General features: G+C 40.1%; 1 long non-coding RNA gene across 1 annotated transcript; it reads left to right on the plus strand.

The window, feature by feature from the left end:
- Positions 1-239: 239 nt before the first annotated feature.
- LOC124100274 (uncharacterized) lies at positions 240-4,535 on the plus strand. Its single transcript, XR_006854210.2, has 4 exons — positions 240-362; positions 1,128-1,191; positions 2,715-2,911; positions 3,241-4,535. It is a non-coding gene; the product is annotated as an uncharacterized LOC124100274 (long non-coding RNA).
- The last annotated feature ends 2,250 nt before the right edge of the window (positions 4,536-6,785 follow it).

Genomic DNA, 6,785 nt, shown 5'->3' on the forward strand with positions numbered 1-6,785 from the left:
CCAGGTTTTGTTTCCATGCAAACAAAACCAAACAAAATGCAATGGGCTAGGAAAACTCAGGGAACTTTTGCTGCAGGTAATGCGCAAGGGACTCCAGGTGGTTTGTGTCACCATGGTAACCCTGTAATGCCTCTCCAGATGAGCAGGCTTCTGGTCCCGCCTCCCGCATTTTCTTGGGCTTCCAACTGGTTCTTCCACAGGAGCCGCCTTCCAGCCACTAACCTGTACTTCCTGTTTCGGACCTGCTGGAGCTACTCAGAGCCTGCGTTTTTGAGAATGCTCACTTGTAAATGCTAACAGAAGATATCTTTTTCAGATATAGTTTAATTTCACAGGTTCTATGTTGCAGCCCTAAACTTAAAGTTAGTTTGGAGTCAAATAACCTGACTTTTCTATATAGTTATATGTTACTAAACACATGCTTCTTTGTATTTTACTTTTAATTTTGGAGGTTATGGGGATGCTTTTCAGGAACAAAAGCCGGCAATGTTCCTGTGATGAACAAAAAATCCTTATTCTTATTGCTGACTATATAATTACAAGAAATAAATATGTATACATAGGGATCTAATTTCAGTCACATCAAGGGATGTCACATACCATGGTGACTCCTAATTAAAAATAAATTAAAATGGATCCAAATATTTTAAAAACCACGTGGTTACATAAAGTTAATACAATTATAAGTTATGTCTTTAATCTTAATATATATATTTCCAGATATTTAGATAACCTACAGCTGTTAATCCATAAAATAACTAATATAGGTTTAATTGTTTAATTAATATATATTTGTCTTATTGTTTTTCTTCAACAGAAAACTCATAATTTGTATGTTTTATACATACGTTTATCTGATATTCTTTCAATTACGGATATTTGAGATAAATGTATTTACTATAAATTTGCTTTTAAGAGAAAATACAATCTTCAAGTAGTTTCTAATTCTCAAGTTATTGTACAAACTTATAAGATGATAAACAAAAATAATTCTGCAGAAATAGCTAAGGATTTTAACTATATTTTCATTGATAATTCTTCTTATCAAGGTACAATAATTGGTTTAAAATATAAGGTTTTCAGAAATTGTTCCAAAGTATAACTAGGAAAAATTCTAAAAAATATAGATGCTTCAACAGAGAGGAAGAACACATTGGAGATCCAAAAAAGAAGAAAAAAAATCATCTCTGGGTAAGACAAAGTCTTTATATTCTAAATTTTAATGATAAAAATATTTTTCTAAATAGAAAGATCTTTATGTCATTATCTAACCAGATGATCTAAAAAATTAGAACAATTAAAAAAGAGATTTATATATACTGGACTGAGTATAAAAATTTTAACTGATTAATTCAAGGATATTTCAGGCTATTTTCCTAATTTGACTATTCTGATGTGAGCTAAGATTTTGTCCATATTTTGACATGATAAAAACCTATTAAAATGTTAAGTGTATTTATTTTAAAAAAGGTCTTTATTGCCTAATGATTCTTGCTGTTTAAAACCAAGGTGAATTTTGGTAAATAAATTCACATCGTTGATTAAACACTAAGTATATTAAACTACTAACTTGGATCCCAATGTTGACAATTGTCCTTAGAGACTAAATTTGATTGATTCAAAATCACTGTTGATTCTTACATTTTGTTTGTTAGATAATTATAAAATTTGAGAAAACATTTTATTAGGATTGAGGTTCTCCAAATTAAAGTCGTATGTTAATTTTGAGCAATAAAGGTTACAAACTTTAAAAATTCATTGATATTATATAAGTTATCTGGCTGGACCTATTGTCTATTAAAATATGGTAAGATTTATATACTGCTCCCTACACTGGGAAATAACTTCAATCATATTTTTTTAAAGGCAATTGAAAGATATCTCTTTAAAGGATAATATTCTAAAATATAGAGATATTTTGAGACCTTCTCAAAAAGAGATTGAGAGTTCTTTCTAAATTGTTAGAATGGATCAACTAGTCTATATTGAAAAAGTACAAAAATCAATTATTATCATTTAAATACTTGTACTATAATATATAACTCAAACTGATGATACTATGGCTTACACCAAGCCTTTACTCAATTTTATTAAATAAAGAAAAGGGGAATACAGGACCCCAGAGACACACACTAGATTTTACAAAATATTTTAAAATTTTTTTTCTTAAGTTGTAATATTGAGAGTCTTAATGTTACTAAACACAATTCAGTAAATTAAATCAGCTATCAAAGGAGAGTTTAAACCAGTCATCATGATAAGGACTGAGAAACCTGGCCCAGGAAAGTAAATTTCCAGCTACAGAGTTTACAACCATTTGTAAACTTGTCAAGTAAGTAAAAATTATGAAAAGACTTGTATGGACCCATTTCCCAGGTCCACCTTTAATGTACATTTCAGTGTAGACTAGAGGGTCCACTCATATAACTAGATTAATTGTACTGACTGTAATGGTCAATTATATATTGATTCTATGGTAAACAGAATGAGAGTATCTCTTGAGAGAAAGACAGTGTTGGAATAATGGATTGTTCCGCATCCATATGGATGGCAGCTATGGACCAGATGTGAGTAACACCAACTAAGGGCCAGTTCTGTGAGGGATCGTGCTCTGAGTCTTAGTACTGCTCTCTTCATCTATCTATGTCTCTCGGCTTTGTCACTATATTACTGTTTGTCTGTCGATGGCCTGTCTCCTTCCTTCCTGAACGCAGCCTCGCCAGTCCAGTGCTGTGAGCTGGGCCCTCCATGGAGAAGGAACCTGAGTTTGCTGATCCTAAGGGAAATGCTGTTGTGGAGGCCACGGGGGCATTATCTATCAAGGAGACAGAGAGCCCTCTCGGGGACAATGCCTTGCACACTCCACATCACCCTGTTTGGCCCCGGAGGATGGCTGGTTAGTCAAATATGGGTAAGATTCCTCAAGGGAGGGACAACCTAAGACAGGCCCAGCCGCAGAGGGGCCATCAGAGGCACAGAACTTCACCCCCACCAACCTTGGCAAAGGCCTAATTCTTCACCCCTTCTGAGAGGTCTCCTGCCCCATGGCTGCTTTGCTCCCCATGTCCACCTCAGATCAGAACCCAAGTGACAGACAGAGACCTAGTCAACAGCGACTGCCTGCTCCCCACAGCAGGAGACAACTGCAGCTACAGGGATGGGCCGTGTCTGGGTGCTTTTCTCTTTCTTGGTTCTTCTCATTTTTTAATGCTTTTCCCTTTTCCTTTCTTCTCTCATCAGGGTTCTCCTTCAGCAACAAATTTAATAAAAGGGGAGGAGGTGTTGGAAAAACTTCCAGTTACAACTAGCAGCTACGAGCAGCTTGCAGTGCTTGAGGAATCCGCATTCCTTCAGGCCTGACAGGAACACCTGCAGGATGGGGTGCTCTGCTCTAGGAGCCGTCCATGAAACCACATCCTCCGCACTGTGGTTAGCATTGCCAAACTACCAGGCCAGGAAACCGAGTCAGGGGCTGCAGGGCATGAAATCCCTGACTCAATAAGCCCTTCTCTTAGGGCCAAAGACCCTTTCAGATTGCTTTCCACCACGACAGCAATATTTAGAGTTTCCTCACAGTGTGGTTACATTAGGCAGAAGATGATTGGCTTATGGATATTGTCTTGCTTATGTATGATTGACAGGCACGTCCCACTCAAACCCTATAACAGTTGTGTGCATTCCAAAAAGAAACTGAGCTACTGGAGTCGAGTTGAGGTTTGTCACCAGTCAGTTCTCACCAGCTCCCGGAGTCTGTGTGTTGAGTCCGAATGTCTCTTACCCCCCCACACCCCTGCGACTAAGTTAGCCAAGCAACTAATTCACCACACCAGTGACAGGAACATATGCAAGACAGCATATGAGAAACCTAAACCAGCCAATTATGCTGGTCTTTAATGATACAGTATATATGAACAATTGTCAGAAAGATTATTAAAATAGATTTTCCAAGAGTATTTACATTACTGACAGACCTAATAGACTCCTTAAATGTGAGAATTAAGAAAAAAGATGATAAATATCTTGTAACCTGTAAAAATACAACTTATTGTATCATTAGTTTATTGCCAGCTAATATTTCAGAGCTATGATATGCTGAGGTTAATATTCAGGCTTTAAAACAGGTGTATGTCAATTAACCAGACCTAAGCAAACTGCTGGTCTCATAATCCCTAAAGTGACTACTTTAAATATTATTCCTTGCTTATTCAATTGTAGCCTTTGTGGCTATACCTTAAAATTTACAATGTATGGATTTTCTTAATGTTTGACTTAAATTACTTCCAAAATCCTTCATGGTCAGATAAGCTGATGGAAGGATGAGAACTAAGTTACAATGCTCTAGAAGACAATGTAATAAATAATGTGAATGAGCCCTCTGCTAATGAAAATGTCTATGTTACTATGGCCAAATGCAATGCCTCCCAATAAAATTGGAAAAAGATTAAGAATCTTCTGATGAGTGTTTGGTGAAGTAATAATAATAACCTGGATCTTCCAAGTTGATTGTGTTATTAAAATGGTATGTTTTCTACTGATTCCTTTTGTGTTTCAATAGCAGATCATGATGACCTCGGACCAAGAATCCGTGACTAAAGGATAAATTTTCCCAGTTATATATTTCTATATATTAAGAAAGGGGGAATATGTGGGAGACCAACCTTGCACATGATGAGTTAACTCTCATGCTGGGTGATGGGGCGTCAGGCACCCATGCTGCTAGACTGCCCCGCTCTTCTAGGGTTCGAGTGACTGTGTCTTCTTGCCTGGGTGTGTCTTCCTACAGCCCCATGGGTGGAGCTATGCTCACCTGTTCCTTTGTAATATTACCCATGCCCTATTTGGGATAGAATGTTCCATAGAAACACCTTTTGTGTGTCCCCTCCTCTTACTGTGCCCTTGGGTGTGGTCTACCCAGGTGTCAGTCAACCTGCTGACAGTGGACATCATGAAGATAGACTCAGCCCCCTGAAACCTGACCCCTTGCCTCATTTGAATAGCTTCTCCTCAATAAAAGGGGTCAGCGCTTGGACTCTTAAGGTCAGAGGAGCCATCACAGCAACCCCAAAGAAAAAGGTATTTGTGTCTCTTGTGTGGTTATCTTGCACAGGCCAGTTAGCCCAGTTTACCTGGAGTGGCCCCCTGAGCCTTTTAGTCACGAGAACAAAACCCGGCAATGCACCTTATTTCCAACCTAGGACCTAGGGAAGTTACACACCAAATAAACAAATAAATACACAAATATATAAATAATGTCCATTTCACTGGGGATGGGGAAGTAGAAGAGGAAGATAGTGATGATTTGTATTACAGAGAAAGTGGTGTGAAATCCAATGTCCGGAAACCTGCTGTCCAAGGACATGAGCAGAAATTTTGGAGAGTTTCCTTTTTTAACCACAGACGTGGTAGCATAACATTTTAAAAATAGTGACAGAAAGCAAATGTAGATTTTTCTACCCTGCTAATAAGGCCCTTAAATGAAGAAAAGGAGTCTCATACATTCAGTCATGAGGGTAGTGAGTGGACCAAACTAGTTTTTCTGCTATTAACAATGATGAAACACATAGGGACACTGTTTTCAGTAGTAGTTAACAAAGGTATCATAAGTTCTCAACTTCTGAAAGAAGAAAAAGTTCACTCACAAGGTGAACTCCTGGAAAATCGAGCTAGTTCTCTGCCTGGGACACTTTCCCAGCTGAAGTGCAAGTGGCAGGGATGGAAGTTGGTCACCACAGTCCTGCAGAGCTGTGGTTGCTCTGGGCAGTGATGGAGCTGGAAAGTTTCAGGTTTGGCATCAATAAAGTGTGCAGAGGTGAGGCCCAGGAATCCGCGTGGCGTCTGCCAAAGTTCTGCACCAGGACAGGCTCCCATGACAGGCAAGACAACCCAAAGTCTACCAGAGAGGAAAGGCTTGAGGAGGAGCTACCTGTTTTAACCTGTGGAGGTGACAACAGAGAAAGGCCATAGCGATTGCAAGAAATCTAGTGTTTCTCACTTGCTAGAAGCGAGAGGCCCAGCACGTCCAGCAGGCACGTGGGGAACACCAGCTGCTGAGGAGGCAGAGGCAGGAGGGGAAATCCTGGGCCAGAGCTGTTACTGCTTCCTGTGGGAAACCAGAGCCAGGAGGGAGAACAGCTCAGCTGGCTCGTCTGAGTAGCAGCTGCAGGCTTGGGGCATAAGTTTTCTGCTGCCTGGCCCTGGGTTGATTTAGAGTAGTAGAAATCTAGCAGGGTGTGTGGAATGATCTAGAAGAGAGGTAAATAGTTTTGATGATTACTTGGGTCCTATAATTAATGGATACCAAAGGGATAAATAGAGACTCCGAGAAAACACAAAAACACTCTCCTGAGTGTGCTCTCTCTCGTCCAGGGAGGAGGTCCACAGAACAGGGTAGAGGAGAGTGTGGCTGCGCAGTCGCTAATCAAGACCTCCAGAGACCAAGCAGGGAGCAGGTCTGATTTTACTGCGCAGTTACCATGGATATATACTCAGGCAGAAGCTAAGCAGATTACAGGAGGCCACCAATGCAATTGATGGCCAACTGTCTTTGCAGCCACCAATCGAGGAGCGGGCTGTGGAGCAAGTGGAGGGACAGCAAGACAGGGCCTCACACCCCGGGCTGTGCCTACAGGGTAAGTGGCCTGCCCCTCACAGCCTAGCATGAGGGGAGTGGCCTGCCACTCAGACGCCCTTGAGGTGTGCCTTGTGTGCAGTACTCCATGCACCTGTCTCCACACTCTCCAAATTGGAGGGACACAAAAGTTATGATAATGAAAAATAATGCAGGT

This window comes from Marmota monax, unplaced genomic scaffold (genome assembly GCF_021218885.2).
Source record: "Marmota monax isolate L192 unplaced genomic scaffold, Marmota_monax_Labrador192_F-V1.1 WCK01_AAM20220418_F8-fsc00149, whole genome shotgun sequence".
In the NCBI taxonomy this organism is placed as follows: domain Eukaryota; kingdom Metazoa; phylum Chordata; class Mammalia; order Rodentia; family Sciuridae; genus Marmota; species Marmota monax.